The 23,885-nt window shown below is 41.3% G+C and overlaps 1 protein-coding gene, 1 long non-coding RNA gene and 1 pseudogene across 2 annotated transcripts in view; 2 read left to right on the forward strand and 1 right to left on the reverse strand.

Moving 5' to 3' along the window:
• The window catches only part of LOC120572864, a 642,621-nt pseudogene that overhangs the window by 142,641 nt on the left and 476,095 nt on the right, over positions 1-23,885 (forward strand).
• The window catches only part of LOC120572802 (low affinity immunoglobulin gamma Fc region receptor II-like), a 395,648-nt gene that overhangs the window by 58,939 nt on the left and 312,824 nt on the right, over positions 1-23,885 (reverse strand).
• Positions 3,573-13,194, forward strand: LOC120573004. The gene is made up of 2 exons (XR_005641579.1): positions 3,573-3,816; positions 12,762-13,194. It is a non-coding gene; the product is annotated as an uncharacterized LOC120573004 (long non-coding RNA).

Consider the following 23,885-nt stretch of genomic DNA (forward strand, 5'->3'; position numbering starts at 1 on the left):
TCTAACACTAAGGTCTCTGCTGCAACATATAGCTTGAATGTTAAGTTGCTTTGGATAAAAGCATCTGCTAAATGACGTAATGTAATGTTAACCAGGGCTGTAGTGGAGATTAAACGCAAGTAAATGGAGTTTACCCACCGCTCAAATGTCAGAAATAGAGTTTATCCACCTGTTAAGAGTTTACCTCCAAATAGAATCTATTTAGGACCCTACCAAACTTCAAACATTACACCACACTGATTTATCCACATAATATGTGCTCTGATCAAATAACCATGTAATACCACTTGAACATTTTGGATGTCTTTTATAAACATCAGATAGCGAAAGGCACGGCAAACCTTACCCTGATCACAAATTCATAGTTTACCCACCTCTTATTTTAACCACCACAACCCTGTTTATAACTTTATAATAATTTATAAAGTCATATATAATAATTCAACCCGGTCTCACGGCAGTTCGTGTAAATGTCCACGTTTTTCTTAATCTATTGATACGTGTTCACGGAGACGTTTTTCTCGTTTTTCGTGTAACTGTCACGTTATTTTTTACGTGTAAATGTCACATTATTTTCGGGGAAAAGGGCGGGGAGGCGAAAGGTCGCTCCATAAGCCGGGATGTACGCCAGCGGCGCCTGCTGGGGACCGCCGCCGGAGGCGGCTCCATAAGCCGGGTGCCCGGGCGGGCGGGCCGCTGGGGACCAGCCGAGGAGAAAAGGACGCTCCATGAGCCGGGAGGCGCCCGCGAAGCGCCCCGCTGGGGACGCCCACAATAACGGGATGGCGGAGGTTGGGTTTAGGAAAAACTTACGGGGAAAGGGCGCCTTAAACACCGGAGAAAAGGCTACCTTGGCGGAGAAAGGCTTAAACGTAGCGGAGCTTAAATGCGGGGAAAGGGCTTAAACACGGGAGACGCGCCACAGTAACACGCGGGACAAACCGCCACACGCAGGGACGCCATCCCCGGGAAACAAAGCGTGCGAACGGGACGCGATCCCGCTTCGCCAGCGTGAAAGTCCTGTGTTGTTTGACCCATCCACCACCCCGACCAACCTCCCTACGCGGATTTTCGGCATTTTATATTACTCCTTACAATTTCGTTCTGTGGCCACGAAATATGCTTCCCATTGAAATACATTACTTCACATTTTCGTGTTGTCCACCACGTAAAAAACGACAAAAACGTCTCCGTGAACACGTATCAATAGATTAAAATAACGTCACATTTACACGAACTTCCATGAGACCGGGCTGAATAATTTATAGTCATGTTTCTTTTTTAATTTAATCTCCTTAATACCTACCTATCTCATATATTATATTGTGTAAGCATACTTGGCTTTGAATGCCACATACCACAAAAATATCTGTCTGTTTGATTACAGGTGCTGTGAGGAAAAACGGAGTGACACGGTCAGCCACGGACGCAGAGGTCACCAAGCACGCAATCAGGTGGTTCAACCTGGCAGCGGATCGGGCAACGAGGAGACGTGTCCCGCCTCAAGCCACACAAACGGAGTAATAGGAGAAATAAGCAATAAACAATATTTTTATTGAACTTCTTGTCGTTGACCAGTTATTAATTTTCTGATATTTTATCTGTGCATTTCATTGAAGTTGTAGCCTAATGGATAAAATATTTTATGTCTGCACCGACCTAGGCCTATAAAGCACTAGATTAGGTTTTCGACCTCAAAATGAATGTAAAGTAGCTTAGCCAACGTAGGCTACTTAACAAAAACAGAATAGGAGGCTATAACTTATAACTTTCCATAAATGTAAATGACAATTTTATATTTCCATTGAGTAGTGATTACTTATGTACAGTAAATTGATGTCTTGACTTGAACCTTTTCTGTTAGGCCTATTGACAATATTGTTAGGTTAAAAATACAAGGCAATGCAGATTTAAGATTAGGCCTATATTGCTGTAGTAGCCTAGACTAGGCGTAGTCATAGTTTTATCCTATGGTTTAGTTTATCCTATTTTATCCTACAGCAAGAACAGAGGGGGTTTTGAAAATGAGAAAAACGGGTCCAAAACGGACCCGGGCCAGATGAACCAGGAATTTTATGAGGCCATTACGGGTCCGCGGCGGATGTATGTATCAATTTGCGGGTCCCAAACGGACCCGCCATGGAGGTAAGGCTATAATCGCGGATGCGGAGCAGATGCAGCACGGAGCCGCGGCAGGTCCGCGATCCGCCTTCGTTGCCGATCCGTCACTGCGCGCAAGTGGACGCCAATACGGGTCCGCTTCGCGGATCCGTTCCGGAAGCCGCAATACCTCCGCGGCGCATCCGTCGCGGAGTCCTTTTGCTGGGTTGGGTAGGGAGAAATTACTCCAAACTATCACTTTAATACATCCATGATTGCTATGGAGTAACTATATAGCAGGACTTTGTAGGCTACCGTGACAAATCCCCAGTAAAGGCTTCTAAACCAAAAACTACACAATCGGACATGTCTGTGCAGTAATTTGACCCTGAAATTTGGGAGAAATGACCAGCATTGGCTGCCAGGATTACACCTATCTTGCGTTAGCATGCAGCTACTTAATAGTTAGCATTAGGCTGGAACGAAGCAGCACTTTCTACCTTAAAAAAATCTCAGATAAAGGCTTCTGAACACTATCCAATCGGACATGTTTCACCAGGAATGCAACCCGAAATTGGGAAAAATTAAAGAATTGGCAGCCAAGATGACAATTTACACTGAACAAAATTATAAACGCAACACTTTTGTTTTTGCCCCCATTTTTCATGAGCTGAACTCAAAGATCTAAGACTTTTTCTACGTACACAAAAGGCTTATTCCTCTCAGATATTGTTCACAAATCTGTCTAAATGTGTGTTATTGAGCACTTCTCCTTGCCGAGATAATCCAGCCTCACAGGTGTGGCATATCAAGATGCTGATTAGACAGATTATTACATTATTGCACAGATGTGCTTTAGGCTGGCCACAATAAAAGGCCACTCTAAAATGTGCAGTTTTACTGTACTGGGGGGGGTCCGAAAACCAGTCAGTATCTGGTGTTATGTTTAGGGTTAGGGTTCATCCGTGAAGAGAACACCAAAGTGCCAGACGCCATCAAATATGAGCATTGGCCCACTCAAGTTGGTTACGATGATGAACTGCAGTCAGGTCGAGAGAGAGAAAGAGAGAGAGAAGGATGAACCCGTGTTAGGGTTAGGTAATACATTTATGTCCACTTTAACAACCTGCAGCAGAAACCTAAAAAATAATATCAGATAGAATTAATTCATTGGAGCAGCTTTTGGACTTTGGCACAGTTTATTTTTCAAAAGAAACTTCCTGAAGGTGCTGATTCAGGATTATTTATCTGATATCATCTAAATGATTGATCTGATAAGAGTGAAAGTAAACATGACGTAAACAGCTGATGGTGTGTGTGAGTTCTTAAAAAGTCTTTACTGCTGGGCTCTGTATCATCTGTAGTACTGTAAATATAGTTGTTCTAAATCTCTTGATATTTCCATTTCCTGCATGTTGGCTGAGCAGTTTTTTTCGAGCCTGTATTTGAAAGCCTCACTGGGAGTTACAGTTTCTTGTAAATCACGTGACACTGAGGGGCCCTCCCTTTCCTCCTCTCTCTGGGCAGAGGAGGCGACTACCCATTGTGTACATGTAGTTTAAGCTCTTGCAGCTGTCTGCGCAGGTTTTGGTGACGGAGAGGAATAACAGTTTTGTTCTCAGTCTCATTAGCAGCAGTCTGCTGCCATGGCTGCATTAACATCAGCACCACATGTGGCTTTCTTCATGTCATTTTGGATATTTACTCTGGCTGCAGGTGAGCTGTGTGTGTGTGTGTGTGTGTGTGGATTAATGACATTACATTTTATTTATGTAGGCCTATGTATATACCTGTTTGTCTATATATATTCATGTCTCAATTTCAGTCGTGTTGTATTTCCACTAAATCTATGTATATATGTGTATATGTTTGTTTTATGCTATGTTTTCGTCTTTGTGGAGCACCTTGGTGCAATCTTGTTTGCTTTTATAAATTAAAATGAAACAAATAACACGATGTTGTAATATGCTTCGGCCTAATAGCAATCATTCTCGCGCTATCACGGAAAATCCATCTTGTCTGACTTCTAGTACAGCGTCAGAGGATGAGCTTCTCAGAGCTCCGGGCGTGGTTGAGGGGTGTGTGATGGCGCGACCATTTATATGTATGGCCGCGACTATGGGCCTGATTTACTAACACTAGCGCAGTTTGCGCTGGGTCTGTTTATGCGAGTTCGGTAATAGCGCACGCTATGCTTCCACATTTTGCGTAGTATTTATCAACCCTGACACCCATCAGGCAATCAGCGTCTTTCTCCGCCCACTATACCGTAAATTGCGCTGTAGTACTTGTGCTATGATACGGCTGAGTGCAGACTGCGATATTCCCACTGCTGATGCTATGACTGTTTGAAATGATCCTGATGCCAGTATGTGTAATGTAGCGTGGAGTTTAACAACTGCTGGAATGGGATGTGAACACTGAGTGGGAGATTCAATTTCATCTTTGATTTCTTCCAGTAGCTCTAATATTGCTATGTTATATTATTATTATTATTATTATTATTATTATTATTATTATTATTATTATTATTATATTATGGCTGCTTGATCTGTAATGCTAAATGATGTTGTGTTCACTGACAAAGTGTGATTCTTGTGTTAAAAATATTTTCAGCCTCGCCCATATGTCTTCGTCTTGCTCAAATTACTGTTGCCATTCATGTCTGCACCGACCTAGGCCTATAAAGCACTAGATTAGGTTTCGACCTCAAAATGAATGTAAAGTAGCTTAGCCAACGTAGGCTACTTAACAAAAACAGAATAGGAGGCTATAACTTTCCATAAATGTAAATGACAATTTTATATTTCCATTGAGTATTGATTACTTATGTACAGTAAATTGATGTCTTGACTTGAACCTTTTCTGTTAGGCCTATTGACAATATTGTTAGGTTAAAAATACAAGGCAATGCAGATTTAAGATTAGGCCTATATTGCTGTAGTAGCCTAGACTAGGCGTAGTGATAGTTTTATCCTATGGTTTAGTTTATCCTATTTTATCCTACAGCAAGAACAAAGGGGGTTTTGAAAATGAGAAAAACGGGTCCAAAACGGACCCGGGCCAGTAAATTGCGCTGTAGTACTTGTGCTATGATACGGCAGAGTGCAGACTGCGATATTCCCACTGCTGATGCTATGACTGTTTGAAATGATCCTGATGCCAGTATGTGTAATGTAGCGAGGAATTTAACATTTGCTGGAATGGGATGTGAACGCTGAGTGGGAGATTCAATTTCATCTTTGATTTCTTCCAGTAACTCTAATATTGCTATGTTATATTATTATTATTATTATTATGATTATTATTATTATTATTATTATTATTATTATTATATTATTATTATTATTATTATTATTATTATTATTATTATTATTATTATTATTATATTATGGCTGCTTGATCTGTAATGCTAAATGATGTTGTGTTCACTGACAAAGTGTGATTCTTGTGTTAAAAATATTTTCAGCCTCGCCCATGTCTTCGTCTTGCTCAAATTACTGTTGCCATTTCACCAGCGGCATAAAGGTCTACGAGGAAACTCGACTGCGGCTGGTTTAAAGAGGCGGAGAATTTCCCCCGCAGAATAGAGGCACGCTCTTACTGACAGTCTTTATAAATACCACGGAATATATAATTAGGTGCACTTTGCGCTTATCCTCCCACCTTTTCCCCACGACCCTCCCACGAACGCATATTGAAAGCGCAACTTGTCTCTTCTCGCTCATGTGGCAGACAATCTGCGATTCTACCCAAGTGCGCCCTGTTTGTAAATAGCCCGCATCGGTTACGTCCGTCTTTGCATCCAATTAGCGCCTGGAAACAGGCGCAAACGGCTTGATAAATCTAGCCCTGTGTGTTCAAAACAATAATGGTGAATGTGATAGACAGATCAGATGGTTCATCCAATCAACTGTTAGTTTTTTTTTTTTTAGTACCTGCCCTTTTCCAAAAAGTTCTGTATAACACAGCCTCTGGCGTGTTTTACTTATTTTAAATGTACGTTTCCGTTGTTATTGTATCTATGGTTGAACCATAAATACATTTCCTTGATCATGAGCCCAATAAGCGCCCGCAATATTCTTTTTCCCACTCTGGCCACGCCAAGACCCGCCCTTCAATAGCATTCACACACTACTATTGGCCAGGCGTCCCCAGAGCTATTGGCCAAACCTAACCTTAACCACTTGAGTCAAATGCCTAACCCCAACCAATCGAGCTGATTCGTAGGACGGGTCTTGCTGTGGCCATAGTGGGATTTTTTAATTTGTTGAGTGCCCCTCCTTCATCTCATAGGCGGAAATCGCGGGGTGTCGGGGTGGTCAGGATCTACCCCATCAGAAGGTTGCCCCCTCCCCTCTAAAAAAACATAAATATTTAAAAACCACACTGTTTGTATATACTTAAATAATTTTGTAAGTAGTAAAACAATATATGAACTGGGCAAATAATGTGTTCTAAGTTTAGAAGCATTTTGAACTCCCCCCTCCGTTTGCCTCACAGTGGTTTGATCCACTGCCCGCTCCCCATCAACATACCAGAGAGGGTATAGAGCATGGGTGTCAAACTCAATTTCACTAAGGGCCACACTGGAAAATGAGAATGACATCAAGGGCCAGACATGTATAGTTTATTGATAGGCTTTTATTTAATTGAAAACGCAAATATCTTTGACTGTATTATTGCATGTCCTATATAGCCTTCTCGCTAACACTTTGGTCGACATAAAGCCCTTAAAAAGTCAGCAAAAACATTTCTTAGCCATTGTAGTGTTTAGCAAATCAGTGATTACATTTTTACAAGTAGGCCACCACACAGCCGACTCACAACAAGCTCTTTCACAGGCCAGAATATGAAAACTCTCTGGTTCTGGGGGAATTTCTAAGTCTCAAATCAGCCAAATTCTGCTTTGAGTGTTGCATAATATCAGTTTGAAAAACAGTTTTTGGTTTGGTGCACAACTAGGCGGGCCAAAATCTACAACAACAGAGATGCGGGCCGGATTTGGCCCACGGGCCTTGACTTTGACACATGTGGTATAGAGGGATGGGACCTATACTAGGGATGGGCCATACCAAACTTTTTCAATTTGATACGATACCGATTACAATATATAACAGTTACATCGATACAGATACTGATCATTCTTACATGGGTATGTGATTTTTAAAAAATAATGGTCTTTTACAAAAATAAATCATTACACTTAAATTACATGAAAAACAAATGATTTACAAAAGCAAAAATGAGTACAATGAAATAAAATGTTAAAAAGTGTAATGTACAGTAATTTAGAGAAACACTATGAATAAATAATAAAATAAAGGCCATGAGTTTTTCCAGAGCAACTTCATTTCAGTTTTGCCCTCCTGACAACGTTTTGAAAAAATGACCTCATTAATAGATTACAATCTGATATTCTTCAGAAATCCAAACGGAAAGATCTTTACATCATTTACTTCATTTTGATTGTTCGTGAAGATTTTAAAGGGGTGATAGAATGATTATATAGGGTATTTCACACTGTTCCTTAAGGTCTCCTAATAGGGTATGTAACATTGGTTGGGCTGAAAATGGCCGGTGTGCTGTTCTATTCTGCCTAATTCATCCCTGTGGAATGGCTCTATTTCAAAATGAGAGGTTTTCTTCCAAATATGTTCTGCTCATGAATATTTAGATGAGCTGCGCGCTGATTGGTTGAGTGAAGCACATATACACACACAGTGGAGACGTGACTGCAGGTCTCATATTTCAGACACTGCACTGTTATACATTGCTCTTCTGCTATTTCATTACTAAATTCACTTCTGAGACTTTTTATGCAAGAAATCAACTATGTAGAGGTCAGATCTGGGCTGTTTTACGAAAATGTATGGCTAATTGCAAATTTTGTCCAACTGTGTGTCTGAGTTCAGGAGCTCAGCAGGCTAACGTGACTGCGGCCGGTGCTGCCTGGGTTGCAGCCTTGCTGCCCAGCCTGTCCTTTCACAGACCCCGGTTACGCTTTTAGGTATAACTATAGCATATTTATACACATCACGGCATTTATATCACAGCTACCCTTAGGGTTGGGCATCGTTTGGATTTTAACGATTCTGATTCCAATTCCGATTCTGATTCCAATTCCGATTCTTCCTTTCGATTCCGGTTCTTATCGATTCTCGATTCCGATTCTTTGAGGGGTGCAGTTGAAACGGGTCACATGCCTATTTTCACAAATAAGAGGAAAGTTTTATTTTGATTCAAAGGTGGTTTGCAGTTTTACAGCTTTTTCAATGTAAAATAAAGCCACACTAGAGCGCCGCTTACTGTGCTCCACGGCTGAAACACAACAAGCACCTGGCCGCGGAAACCAAAAATTTGCGATGGAAATTGGAAAGTGATGATCTGATTTCAAATCCTCCAAACAATTCCAAAAATGATTCCAAAATACAAAGAAATTACGATGGAATTCTGACTACATGCCCAACCCTAGCTACCCTAAGGTGTTACAAAGCTAATGCTTTTGTCAGATTTCATTTTGTGAATTTGAGGGGTCTCGTTAGGATTAGCTGCTAGCTTTCATTGATAGAGCTTTATCCAGCTTACCGCGGACTCTATCAATGAGACTCGTGGCAGACTCGGTAGTCAAGTAACCCAGAAACCGTGACTTTGCGCGGGTGTGGAGCGCCGCGGGCTACCGGCCGTGACAGAGATCCATCTAGGTCACAGAGGGCCGAGGTCTGTGAAGAAGGCCAGGCCGGCAGCAACCCAGGCAGCAACCCAGGCAGCACCAGTCGCTGTCACGTCATCCAACAGAGCTACTGAACTCTAGTGCTTTGACTTTTGCTCAAAAAAGAAGAAATGTGCGTGAAGCATTATTTTTTTATACTTAAACATATTAAGAGTAGCCTATTCGTTATTCCCAAATGTACTTTCTGCAGTCTGACTTCAGTTCACCACCTTTCCATCTGCGTCGACAATTCCTATTTTGTCTCCAAAATGTGCGTACGCATGGGTCAGAGTTTGCGTGACCATTTTGTCAGACTCCAGAAACTTGTGTCATCTTCAGATGAGTCCTGCAGTTGGCTGGAAGATAAAGGCTCCTTTTCTTTGCTCCAGGTCTTTCTCCTTCTCTATAGCCAGGTGCATGAACACACTAATAGTTAGTTTTCTTTACAACAAATGCAGGAGACAATGTTTTTATTCAAGCACGTCTTCAAAGACACATGAAATGCATCCTTCAAAAGAAGCCCTTTTTTCACCCAGATTTACACAAACTCTCTCTCACACACAGACACACATGCATGCATGCGCACGCACAAACAAAAAACACACACACACACACACACACACACACACACACACACAAAAGCTCCATAATATAGTAAGATGCGCTTTTTTCACCACTAAAATTATCATTGTTTGTTTACAGATTTACACAAACTCTCTCTCACAAACATACATGCACACACACACACACACACAAACACACAAATACAAACACACAAATATACACATATACACAGACACACACACACAAATACACATATACACACACACACACACACACACACACACACAAACACACAAATACAAACACACAAATATACACATATACACAGACACACACACACACAAATATACACATATACACACACACACACACACACACACACACACACACACACACACACACACACACACACACAGACACACAGAGCTCCATAATATAACTATAATTTCATGCATCCAGGGTGGGAAATTTACTTTTTTGCCCATCAGCCACAGTGGCTGGTGGATGCCCAATTTTACCAGCCACTTATATTTTTTAGCAGCCACTTTTTCCGAAACTCAAATTTATAAAAGAAAGTGCACTAGCATATTTTGAATTTCTTCAATGCATTATTTTTTATTATGAATACATATTTTATTAATATAGGCAAATAAAGAGTAATGTGAAAAAAGCCTGCGAGACCATGGTTAAATTGTGTTTGGTCAGTGTGGTCATATTCTACAGTAATTGTAGGCCTACATGTTTAATTAACAAAAAAATATTGACTCATCTTTCAGTAACATAGCATTAAACAGTCCCTCCAGGATTTCGCAGCCTTTTTTTTAGATTGTTACGGCCCAAAATGCCTGATTTTGCGGGAGCTTTTGTAAAAAATTGCGATAAAAGTTGCGATGTCTTTTGTATTTTGTTGCAATGAAGTTGCGAGAGACAGTGAAAGTTGCTTTTTTTGTATAGTTCTTTAAAAATAAAAAGGAAACTTATTTTGGAAAGAATAAAATTACTCTGGTCTGAGTTGTCCTAGTAACCTTATAAAGGCTCAGGATGCTGCAAATGTTGGTACAATATGAAAATGGCTCGTGGATTTAAGACAAAAAAAAAATAATTAATTGAATGAATCAAATTTGAACATATGTGTCAGTGGCTTGTTGATCTTTACATTGTTAGTTAATTTCCTATCCTGGGCTGGGATACACATTCATACGGTTTGATAAAGTACTTATTGGACTTTAACTTATCATTGCACTTACAATAACGTAGCTGTTCTCAATTTAGGTCATTGTGTACGTCTAATCTCCGTTCTTTCCTGCATCCACCGTGTGTGATTGTGTGTGCGCGCACGTCAGTCGCGGGGGGAGCCGAGTAGCAGAGAGCTGACAGGATTCAAACAGCAGCCGCTGACTTTATATTGAAAAATTGTTCAAGCGTACATTGATGTTAATATGTCAGGTTGGCATGACAGACAGAAATGTTTAGGTCTTTCGCTGGACGTTTTGTCAATGCGCCACTTGTTCGAAAAGTACTTTCTCTTTTTCTTTACTTGGCCCTCAACAGTTTTTACATTCAAAGCTACTGCTGACTCCACGGCGGGCCTTTTAACACCGGGGATATGTCGCCACATGTTTTTAACCGATAATTTTCCTTTCGTCTGTGCCTCAGCTCAGCTACATGGTGTCACGGACTAGTGCTGAAAACGACTCGACAAAAGTCTGGAGTTGACGGAAATATGCGTGGTCAAAGCCCCGGCTGTTTCATTTCCTATAAGTTCTTCACAATAAAAGTCCTCCGTTATTTTGGTATTTGAATGTTTTTATTATGAAGCAGCAAAATCCGGAAATGTTGGGGATTCATTAGCAGTAACGTAACGCGACTCCTATATGGAAACGCTGTCCAATGTTTTACAATCCACCCGCCACTGTAGCTGGTAAACAAGGCAAAGTCACCCGCCACTTTGAAAAAATACCCGCCATTGGTTGGTGGCGGGTGCTAATTTCCCACCCTGCATGCATCGGCCTAAAAGGGCAAAATAGTTGAATCTGGTGAAATACTGTAAAAATGTCAAATATGACATGCTGACATTACAGAATGCATGGTTTTATACTGTAAAGGCAGTGAGATCAAAACATGTGGTTATAATGGAAGTCAATGGGGCCATTTTTGCCTCGAAGGTGTCCAGAGGGAGTCTGGAACTACATAAAAAATAATAATGCAATCAAATCAGTTTTGTTGCTTATCTTTGACATATCCAAGCCTCTAATCACCACCAAAGCCCCATCTACATATTATTCATTATATGGGAAAAAAATGATCATTTTTTGTGTTTTTTTTTTTAAATAAATAATGACATACTTCAAATACATAAACTTGCATTTAAAAGGTTAAAATCCTGAAAATGATTGAATGTTTGGTGGTTTTGATTAGGTTACAAGTTGTTTAAGTGATTTATGAAAAAAAAGCTGAAAACAATATTGATATATGATGATTTAATAGCAGTTTTTGTGTGCGTGGACATTTTTGCCACGACGGTGTCCAAAGGGTACAAAATGAATCATTTAAGTATAAAAGACATGTAAGAGTAAAAAACACTGGATTTAAAAAATTTGGCTGAAAAAGGTTCCTACAAAATTTCATTCCATAAGCAGTAACAGCAAATATTATCACAAAATGAAAAAAAAAAGCTTGAGAAAAATGCCCGGAGTAGTTAAAGATCCTTTTCGGTTGCGTCTGTTTGCTGTCCCGCTTCTGTGTATTCTGATGTGTCTGTGCCAAATTTGTTTCCTGTGTGCGCAATTACGCGCGCACAGGCTCGTAAAGTGGGTGAAGTTTGAGTCATTTATGGCTACATTAGGTGAGGGTGAGCCCTCCTTTTCAGTGTCCCCTGTTACTGTGTGTGATAAGGTATCAAAATGAGCTCTCTCGTTTCCCCGAGTTCTTTAGTGCCCCTGAACTCTCTCGTGTCCCCGAGTTCTTTAGTGCCCCTGAACTCTCTCGTGTCCCCGAGTTCTTTAGTGCCCCTGAACTCTCTCGTTTCCCCGAGTCCTTTAGTGTCCCTGAGCTCTCCTGTGTTCCCAAGTTCTTTTAGTGTCCCAAGCTCTCTAGTGCCTGGATCACCCAGAGTGTTATTTTTAACTGGTAGTTTGCACTCCTGCTGGATCTGAATTTGCAGATTCACCACCAAAGGGTACAGAGAATGTGATAGCAGACGTTTTGTCTAGATGTTCCTCAGACGTCTTGGAATTAAACCTTTTTGGGGATGGGTTTAATTCTTGGGTGTGGGGGTGTTATGACTGTGGTCATATTTGTGTGTGGTCTGCTGTTGTGTGTGTGTGTGTGTGCTGTGTGTGCCCTGTGTTTTTCTCTTTTGTTCTAATTTTATATGCAAATGAAGGTGTGCCATAGCCATCCACGGATTGGAGGAGAAGTTCAGGCCCGACCCTGTGATTGGCTGCAGCAGCAACCCGGTTAAAAGGAGCCAAGATGGCGGCGTCTGGTGGACAGCAGACATTCCTCATTCTCCTCAGCTCCCAACTGGCCACACTTTTTGCTTTGCCCAATTTCGGTTTAGATTAGTTATTGCTTTTTGTTTGTTAAGTAAGGGTGGACCTCCAGATGCGTTGAGCTTGTTTTCTCATGTTTTCATTAGTTAGGGAGGTAAGTCTTTTGTCTTTTGTTTTGCCCATTTGTTTGTTAGGTTAGTTGCTTATCTCTCAGTTAGGATTGTTTTGTTTGTTATTTTGGTGGTAGTCACCCTGAAGCTTTGTACATTTATGTTACATATATATCTTATTCTATGTTAAATAAATTCCTTTGTTGTCTGACCACTGAATTGTTTGTGGCTACTTGGGAGACGGGGAAGATGGGGCCTTTACATGTTGCGTCCTAGGCACCCCTGGACTGGGGCGTAACAGACATGCTGACATTACAGAATGCATGGTTTTATACTGTAAAGGCAGTGAGATCAAAACATGTGGTTATAATGGAAGTCAATGGGGCCATTTTTGCCTCGAAGGTGTCCAAAGGGAGTATCTGGAACTACATAAAAAATAATAATGCAATCAAATCAGTTTTGTTGCTTATCTTTGACATATCCAAGCCTCTAATCACCACCAAAGCCCCATTTACATATTATTCATTATATGGGAAAAAAATCATAATTTTTTGTGTTTTTTTTAAATAAATAATGACATACTTCAAATACATAAACTTGCATTTAAAAGGTTAAAATCCTGAAAATGATTGAATGTTTGGTGGTTTTGATTAGGTTACAAGTTGTTTAAGTGATTTATGAAAAAAAAGCTGAAAAAATATTGATATATGATGATTTAATAGCAGTTTTTGTGTGCGTGGACATTTTTGCCACGAAGGTGTCCAAAGGGTACAAAATGAATCATTTAAGTATAAAAGACATGTAAGAGTAAAAAACACTGGATCTAAAAAATTTGGCTGAAAAAGGTTCCTACAAAATTTCATTCCATAAGCAGTAACAGCAAATATTATCACAAAATGAAAAAAAAAAAAGCTTGAGAATAATGTACAAAAATGACCGAGGAGGGCATGAGGGCTAGGGGTGTAACGAAACACTCAGCTCACGATTCGATATGTATCACGATACTGGGTTCACGATACGATATGTATCACGATATTTTGAAAAAAATGCAAAATTCAACTGAAAATCAAATAACAGATGTATTTAACATTAACAGTGTTCAATAACTGTCTTGTTATACATACAACTTAAAGAATGTACAATACTTCAATATAAATCAAGATTTAGTTTAACCTTCTGTATGTAAAGTCAGACGTCATATCCTATTCATTGGAGCATGAATGCAGTGAATGTAAACATGACGCGGGTACGGTAGCTCAACCAATAGGATTAAACGGTCATAGGCCGGGACACACAGGGCCGATTTTCGGCCGTGGGACAGTCTGGCGAGGTCAGTGACACAAATCTGTTCGGTGTTTCCGGCGTGCGGAGGGCAGTCGGGACTCACCCGGAAATGGCGAGCAGAATGAGGTGACTACAGTCTCTCAAAATCTGATGAAAATCTTTTAAACTGACCTTTGTTGATCTGAAATGAAGACAGATTCAGCAACTGCACGGCCTATTTCTCGCTTAAAATGTTTTCAGAAACACGTTTCAGTGAACTATTTTAGTACAATATTAGATCGTATTCTGAACATTGACATATATATAATGGACCAATACACCCCGTGTCTCTGGACGGAGACCAGTGAAGGATATTAGAAGGACTCCGGACTTCCGGTGATCTCTTGCTTTACTGCGCAGCCTCCAACTGACAGAGACAACTTAAATGTAGGGATGCAACAACGAATCGATAAAATTCGATTACTAAAAAAGTTGGCAAAAAATTCATTATCGATTCGTTGTGTCGCGCAACTATTACGCCACTCAGTTGCGGAGATAAAAAAATATTGAGTTGAGCGCAGATCGGAGCAGAGCGGAGCGAAAGAAAAGAAAAAAAGAGCAGAGCGGGGGTAGAGGAAATACGGAGAGACACCGGAGAGACCCGTAACGTTGTTCTGAAACACACGGCAGAGCCAGAGAAATCAGTACGACCTAAGTCATCCAAGGTGTGGGAGCATTTCACTCTAAATAAATCAAAAACGTGTTAATTACAAGATAAGCAAAAGCGACACGGCATGGCACGGGCGCCCCACGGTGATGAGTCAGCACCTAAAACGTAAACATGTTGGAGTCCTTGACAAGGAGGAAGGGAGTTCAACAGCAGGGTAAAGTCACTACACAATCCTACTTCTGTTCAACAGAACAACAACAGCAGGGTAAAGTCACTACACAATCCTACTTCTGTTCAACAGAACAACAACAGCAGGGTAAAGTCACTACACAATCCTACTTCTGTTCAACAGAACAACAACAGCAGGGTAAAGTCACTACACTCTCCTACTTCTGTTCCGTTCTGAAGTGAGGAACGTACCGTCCCTCCAGGAGCTCTTCTGGTGCTGCTGTTTACTCGTTATCCAGCTGACTAGCATGACAAGCTAGCGTTAGCTCGTTAATAACAGTAATAAAGCAGGGGTGGTTTAGTTTGTAAGACTAAAGACACGGTTTTATTCACTCGCCTTTTTTGGCCCATTATTTTTTCTCTCTGTTGTCATGTATATATTATGTGCTTTGTCCCATATCAGTTATTGTTGACAAATATATTAGTGTGTGGTGTATAAATGAACTTAACTTGCACTTACTACAATGATGGTAATAATTTAATAAGTGTGTGTGTGTGTGTGTGTGTGTGTGTGTGTGTGTGTGTGTGTGTGTGTGTGTGTGTGTGTGTGTGTTTGTGTGTGTGTCTCTGCGTGTCTGTCTGTGTGTGTGTCTTGTCTTGTCTGTATCTGCTATTTGGGTTACTTACCTTTACACAACTATTAACTAAAACAACAAGTATGTATGTTTTGAGTTGATGTAAATTAATGCTTTTTTGGTTTTTTTTATCCGATTCATCGATTAATCGAAAACATAATCGACAGATTAATCGATTATTAAAATAATCGTTAGTTGCAGCCCTACTTAAATGTGACGTGAGCAACGTGTCTGAAAGTTGTAAGTCTTCTGGTAGCTGTGCCAAGAGAAATCTCAATCATTCCCAATCTTACAGAGACGGAGAGCATAGGTATATGTAAGGAGATAACATAAGCACAGGCTAATTATTGCTAACTAACATGCTAGTTAACATTAGTAGTTAAACTTAAACAGCTAACGTAAGTCGAAACTGCCTGCAAGCTTCTCCTGTACTAAACGGTAATTCCTCTACTGTGCGACAGTAAGTCACTTGGTTATGACACAATCGTTAGCCTATTTTTACAAAAGCGTCTGCTATGGAGCCATAACATGAGGTACAAGGTAATGGAGCCTTTTATACGTTGTCGTGTTTCTTTAGAACTAAACAACGGACAAATAGAGGGCTAGATTTATCAAGCCGTTTGCGCCTGTTTCCAGGCGCTAATTGGTCGCAAAGACGGACGTAACCGATGCGGGCTATTTACAAACAGGGCGCACTTGGGTAAAATCGCAGATTGTCTGCCACATGAGCGAGAAGAGACAAGTTGCGCTTTCAATATGCGTTCGTGGGAGTGGGTGGGGGGAAAGTGGGAGTTCCACCCAAAAGGTGGGAGGATAAGCGCAAAGTGCACCTAATTATATATTCCGTGGTATTTATAAAGACTGTCAGTAAGAGCGCCTCTATTCTGCGGGGAAATTCTCCGCCTCTTTAAACCAGCCGCAATCGAGTTTCCCCGTAGACCTTTATGCCGCTGGTGAAATGGCAACAGTAATTTGAGCAAGACGAAGACATAGGCGAGGCTGAAAATATTTTTTACAGAAGAATCACACTTTGTCAGTGAACACAACATCATTTAGCGTTACAGATCAAGCAGCCATGCAATATTAGAGTTACTGGAAGAAATCAAAGATGAAATTGAATCTCCCACTCAGCGTTCACATCCCATTCAGCAGTTGTTAAACTCCTCGCTACATTACAAATATTGGCATCAGGATCATTTCAAACAGTCATTGCATCAGCAGTGGGGATATCGCAGTCTGCACTCAGCCGTATCATAGCACCAGTACCGCTTTGCTACAGCGCAATTTACGGTATAGTGGGCGGAGAAAGACGCTGATTGCCTGATGGGTGTCAGGGTTGATAAATACTACGCAAAATGTGGAAGCATAGCGTGCGCTATTACCGAACTCGCATAAACGGACGCAGCGCAAACTGCGCTAGTGTTAGTAAATCTAGCCCAGAGTCTTTAAACATTTCTGATGTAAAGTTATTCGCTGTCAAAGTGGCGCCAAAATGTATGCTAGTCAGTGGAATGCTAACGGGAGGTGATCTCTTTGTAGCGTCAAAATGTCGCCATAGTAGGTTCGAGTTCTGAAGCGAAGCTTACCCCCTTGATTCTGAACGGCCGCCATGACAGTCTGGCTTTGAATTTCCGGAGAAAACAAACCCATGTGACGCATTCGTCCAATCAGCTGCCGGTTGTCATTTCTTGACATTTCTTGACTCGTATTACGTCTCGTCTCCTCTCGTCTTTTTGATGTGTGCCGAGGCATATTTTTGCATATTGTTCTATATCTATGTTTTTGGACCTCGGGGACGCGACTGATCATCTCGACTGGCTTTTCTGCCGATGGTCGGCCGTCTGGTATGTGTGTCAGCACCTATATGGTGGTAGTAAAAAAAAAAAAAATTATCTTTTATTATTATAAAAAATTATAATAATATTGCCATACCTCTACGATACATATCGTAACATTTTTGCATCGCGATAAATCGTACCACGATATATCGTTACACCCCTAGTCTCCTCTGTTCTTTCTGACCACGGTGGGAGATCTGGAGCAGGAGAAGTTAACTACATCCTTGATTTCATGTTGTTGATGGAGAAGGAGAACCAGGAAATGAGTCGGGGGGAAATGAATCTCTACCAAGCCACGGCCGAGCGATAATTACATTTTGAAATACGTTAAAAAGCCTCGGAATCTGAATTAAAAACGTTTACAAGCAAACACATTTACAAAAAACAATGCCCATAACAGGTTTGAATATTAAGTGCTGCCTAATATTCGTTCGAATATCAATATTTTTTTAAATATTCAAATTATATTCGAATAACAAAGTTCGGAGTCAAAGCCCTACTGAATTCCGACATACAGTTGGACAAAATTTGCATTTCTCGCATAAAAAAAGTCTCAAATGTAAATTTAAAAAATGTTTTCAAAAAATGTTTTCAGAAACACGTTTCAGTGAACTATTTTAGTACAATATGAGATCGTATTCTGAACGGCCGCCATGACAGTCTGGCTTTCAATATCCGGAGAAAACAAACCCATGTGACGTGTTCGTCCAATCAGCTGCCGGTTTTCATTTCTTGGGCAACATTACAGATTAGCGCCGCCTGCTGTTATGGAGGCGTATTACGTCTCGTCTCCTCTCGTCTTGTTGGTCTGTTCTGTGGCAGTTTTTTGGACCTCGGGGACGCGACTGATCATATCGACGGGGTTTTCTGTCAACGCTCGGCCGTCGGCTAGGTGCGTCCCGGCCGTTAGCTCTGTCACAAAGGTTTACAGCAGGCCAGCTGACAGTCTTGCCTGGGCCTGGGACGAGATAATCTTAGATGGGCCTCCCCCTCCCCCGCGCCCAGATCTCTCCTTTTCCCTTGCTCTTCCTCTCCTCTTCCTCTCTTATGCTCTTCCTCTCCTATGATCTTCCTCTACTCTGATCTTCCTCTCCTCTCCTGTGCTCTTCCTCTCCTCTCTTCTCTTCTCCTCTCCTCTCTCACTGAAATTAAGTGTGTGATCAGTCTCTGATCCATCCTGCTCAGACTCTCCGACAGGGCAGTGGGTCTCTCTCTCTCTCTCTCTCTCTCTCTCTCTCTCTCTCTCTCTCTCTCTCACACCGGTAGCCTGACTCTGTCCCTCCGTTGCGGGCAGCGGGCCCCTCCCGCATCACTCTCTCTGTAACCTGACAGCAGCTGGATCTCTCTCCTCTCTGTCTGGTCCTCTCTCATGGAGCTACCAAAACTCAACCGTTTCTGTCAAAGAGAACTGTGTCAGGCTTTATACAAGCTAATGGACGTTAACATGAGAGCTGGCCTGTTAGCTTACGTCACAAGGCTCGTAAACGTTGGCTGCGCTGTTTCTTACCTTGCTCTACGTTGGCAGTTCCAGCTTCACCGTCACCATAAATATTTGTTTAGAAAATCTCTAAGGCCTCTATTTTATTCTTCTCTTTTCTTTCCTTTTCTGAGCACCGGACTTGTGCTGGCCGGACATTTTGAGCGTACTGAATTTCAAATCAAATGACCAAACTTTGATCAGTGGCCAAACCATTTTTGTGTTGGGGGTGGGGGGGTTCTTGACCACTATTTCAAAGACAATTAGGAAGAAAACAAATAAAAAGCTTTTATGTAACTCAAATATTACATATTTCTTTCCACAAATAGGCCTATTTAAAAAAATGATTTTTAATTATTCCATAATTTAATGAGGCCCCCGCGTAGTGTGGGCACGGGACAACAGACCCGTTTGTCCCCCCCTATCAGCGGGCGTGGTTTAGCTTCAGGGCTGTTTTGACACAAACAATATACAAAAGCACTAGGGCTTTGACTCCGAACTTCATTATTCGAATATCATTCGAATATTAAAAATAATAATGATATTCGAACGAATATTAGGCAGCCCTTAATATTCGATCCTGTTATGGGCATTCTTTTTTGTAAATGTGTTTGCTTGTAAACGTTGTTTTTAGTTCAGATTCCGAGGCTTTTTCACGCATTTCAAAATGTAACTACACGTCGCGGCGACGCACGTCTCTCGGTCGTGGCATGGCAGCGTTGCATCCCCCCCTAATTCTTAAAGAAGGCTGGCTTGGCTCGCCCAGGGCCAGGCCAGCTCAGCGGCGTCTTTCTCCCGTCGTGCGCCACTGTCTCTCCTACCTACACCAGCCCCCCACCCTGTCCCCCCTCCCCTTTCTACCTGCCTGCATGCAGTGCTGCTGCACATGAGGTGAGAGCACAGAGGGGAGGGGCTGCTCCTCAGTAACAACAGAAAAGAGAGGTGAATGTTTCGGCGGCCAGAGGAGAGAAATACATTGCATGCTCGCTGGACAATACTAATAGATATGTCGCTAGTCGCTTTAATGAAAAAAAGTCGCTTAAGAGGGTCTGAAAATTCGCTAAGTTGGCAACACTGGCTTGACGCACACACCACACAAGTATAAACATCAGACCACTTACGTAGGCTATGGTGAAAGCTCCACCTCCAAACTTCCTGTGGAAAGCATACTGTTTGTGTTTAATCCAGGGTCTGACTTTTAATTATTTATTTTTTTTAAACTGAAGGCATTTAATGGTCAAAATAGTATTCATAAATATTCAAATATATTCGAATATTATTTAACAAACGAACTTCAAATATGATTTTTGGACAAAAGTCAAACCCCTAAAAAGCACTGAATATGTTTAATGTGAGGCAGCTACCCACGTTTTGTGATATGTTATTTTATTATGGATATTTTTCAAAGGAGTCGATACCAAATTAATAACTTGTAAGTATTGATACCACCGTATCGATCCCCCCATCCCTAACCTATACACAGATTCCAGTTGGACTCATGGGAGAGATCTATTTGTATCATGAACCCACTGTACTTCCCTCCTTCATCCTCATGTCATTTGAGACGGAGCGTTGTGATTGGCTGAACCAAACCACAGCAGAGTAATGACTCTTATATCAGATGAAGTGAATCAAACCTCTGTGAAGTGAAGCAGAAAGTATCTTCGGTATAAACTGAACCTCAGTTGATCATAAATCATAAAACTAGTTTTAACGTGGCCGGGTTAGCTCAGTTGGTAGAGCAGGCGCACATATACTGTGGCCCTTTGCATGGCATTCCACCTCTCTCTCTCTCCCCTGTCAATTCAATTAAAGGCCTAAAATGGCCACAAAAAAAAAACTTTAGTGTTGACAACAGCAGCTTTCTGACTTTGGCACATTGTATTTTGCATAAGCACCTTTCTCTAATAAATGTCCTGATTTAGAACTATTTATCTGATGATCTTAAATTATTATTATTATTATCATTATTATTATTATTATTATTATTATTATTATTATTATTATTATTATTATTATTATTATTATTATTATTATATGAATGTAAGTACCTTCTGTATTACTGACTGCTTCCTGCTTTTCTCTGTTTTTTTATGTGTTTAGACCCTCAAGAGGTGAAGGTTGGAGAGGACGTCACTCTTCAGTGTCAGGCTCCCAGAGATGCTCGGATTAAATTGTTGGACTGGATCAGACCTGATCTAGAGTCAGCTGGTTACATCTTCCGGTTCATACCAGGGGAGTCAACTACGCGAAACCAGCACCCCTTATATCGTGGTCGAGTGGAGCTGAGAGATCCACAGATGAAGGGCGGAGATGTTTCTGTTGTTCTGAAGAAGGTCAGAGTCAGCGACACCGGAACATACCTGTGTCGAGTTGGAAGGGAGGGAGAAAAACCTAAACTCTACAACACCACCCAGCTGATTGTCTCAGACCCAGGTGAGTTTGTAGAGTTGAGTCTCTGTAAAACTAATGGGATATCTGTTTTAACACATTATGTCCTTGGGAGGGCCAACGTACAAAGAGATGCATAGCTTCTTATTCGTATATTATTTCAACATAAACATGTCTTTTAAGGACATGACACACCAAGCCGACGGCCAGGAACTAGTGGCGACGAGGGCCGACTGTGGCGTTGACTCTCGTCGGCCCTCGTTTCCTCTTGTCTCCTCTCATCTCCTCTCCTCTCGTCCCTCTCGTCGCCTCTTGTCGCTTTTGTCTTGGCCACAACTTAGCACACATCACAGACTCCAGCCAGCGGCTAAGTACCACGTACGTTCTGTGTCTGCGAGAGAGGAAATGACTCTCCATACCAGCAGGCGGCAGTAATCTATAATACATCCATGTAATCTATTCCTCATTCAACAAGGGAAACTGGATAAAAATGTTGCTATGGTACCCACAACAAACAGCGTTTGCTCTCAGCAGCAGAACTGAACAGAGCGTACGTCATTCTGCTTCACTCCCTGTCGGGAAGACAGCCGCACCGGGAGATTTATTTATTTTATGTTTATTTGAATAGGGACAGATGCTTAGACTCAGACATTTGTGCAACAAATCTTCAATGTACAACATTCATGAAAACAAACATTGCCACAATAAGGATACATAAAGCACATAAACATAAAGACAGATCTGTTTATTTTGTAATGTGACTTCATGACTCGATCCACCGCTGATAAAGTGTTAGTGGTTGCCATGGATGCTGCTATTGCTAGACCCAAGGAGCTAGCATGTTTGTGTGTTTTTTGACATGAATGTTCTGGTTATGAGGCTCAGACCGTGTTTGATCATATAAGGTTCAGGAGAAACTTTCTCCATAGTCGTAAGGAGGATTTTCACCGAGGTGACATTGTGGGCGGTAACCTGGATGCGCGGCCATATTGGAGGTACTCGGTGTAAACGACTGATTGGAGTACAATGGCGTATTGTGCGCTTTGGATACTTTAAGTAAATGTAGACATGTCTAATCAACAGAAAATGTAATCAAAACACGTCCAAGATGCAAAGGCACATAGGGAAGGACTTGGACCACAAGAAAAGGCTCGATATTTAGAGAAATCACGGTTCATTGGCGGTGCAAATCCCTACGAGTTGGCTCCCTCTACTAGGATCCATGACGATGCCCGGTGATTCTTCCTTCAGCTGCATATCCCGATATAGTCAACTACCTGGTTTTCTTGCCGAGTCCATACACAGCAGAAAACCTTAAATCCTACAAAGGTTTGGAGGCCTATAACCAGATGCAGACTGATCTCATGAAGTGGCGTATGTATGACACGCCAAAATTGTATGCCGTTTTGGCGTGTTATTAAGACTCATAATCGCTTTTTAGCGTGTTTATCAACGTAATTCGGCCGCCATTGACCTACATTACGATTGAATTTTCTACTCCTACTAATACTATAGCCGTTTTCCGACCAAGTAGTTACAGGACCGTAGTTATAGGAAAAGTCCACTTCTAAACAGATCTACTAACTACTCTCCCCTAAAACGTTTTTTTCCATTTGCATTCACACTGGCCAAGTGGCCATAGGGACTATAGGAGGGGTAAGGGAGTGATGCAAGCATGGCAACGGTCTTTATAGCGTTAAAATCAGAAAAAATACACCAAAAAAAAGTCTGAACTAAATGCTAAATCTAATGTGTATATAGCATATTTGTCATAATTTAAACAAGTCTCCCGAAGAGAAACGGGTATCTCTATCTCTCCCCCGCCTCTGCCTGCTGCGCTGTGACTCTGTGTGTGTGTGTGTGTGTGTGTGTGTGTGTGTGTGTGTGTGTGTGTGTGTGTGTGTGTGTGTGTGTGTGTGTGTGTGTGTGTGTGAGTCTGACGGCTGGCCTGCGAGTTTTGTTAAGCCTGCAGGGGACGCTTTTAACTCCAAAAAGACAGTTAACCACAGGTTCACGTTAATCTAATGATGGGCATGTGTTGTGATATTTATCAGAGAAACGAGCCGTCAATGGTGGAATAAATAATAATCTAAATATGTGTGAATGCCGCGTGCATGTAAACTAAAATATCATTTATAACCAATGTAAATTATATATTATTAGCAATACATGCATAATCAAAATGTCTAAAAACAAGGAGGTCGATAGAACAGGATCGGTTTTCTAGATGGCAATGTATGTTTATTTTAAAACAACGTAGATTAAGTGTTCATAAACCACATAACGGACAAGAAAAGGCCACAAAGTAACAGACTATGCTAAATCTGTCTTATCCGACAGTATGTGACAAATTCTAAAAGGTTACAGACTATTCGTTCTTTTATAATAAGCATACATAAATCACAATCATATAGGCTCCCATCTGGGCCTGCACGGCGGCAGGAAAAAGACGCAGAGATGTAA

This window comes from Perca fluviatilis, chromosome 14 (genome assembly GCF_010015445.1).
Source record: "Perca fluviatilis chromosome 14, GENO_Pfluv_1.0, whole genome shotgun sequence".
In the NCBI taxonomy this organism is placed as follows: domain Eukaryota; kingdom Metazoa; phylum Chordata; class Actinopteri; order Perciformes; family Percidae; genus Perca; species Perca fluviatilis.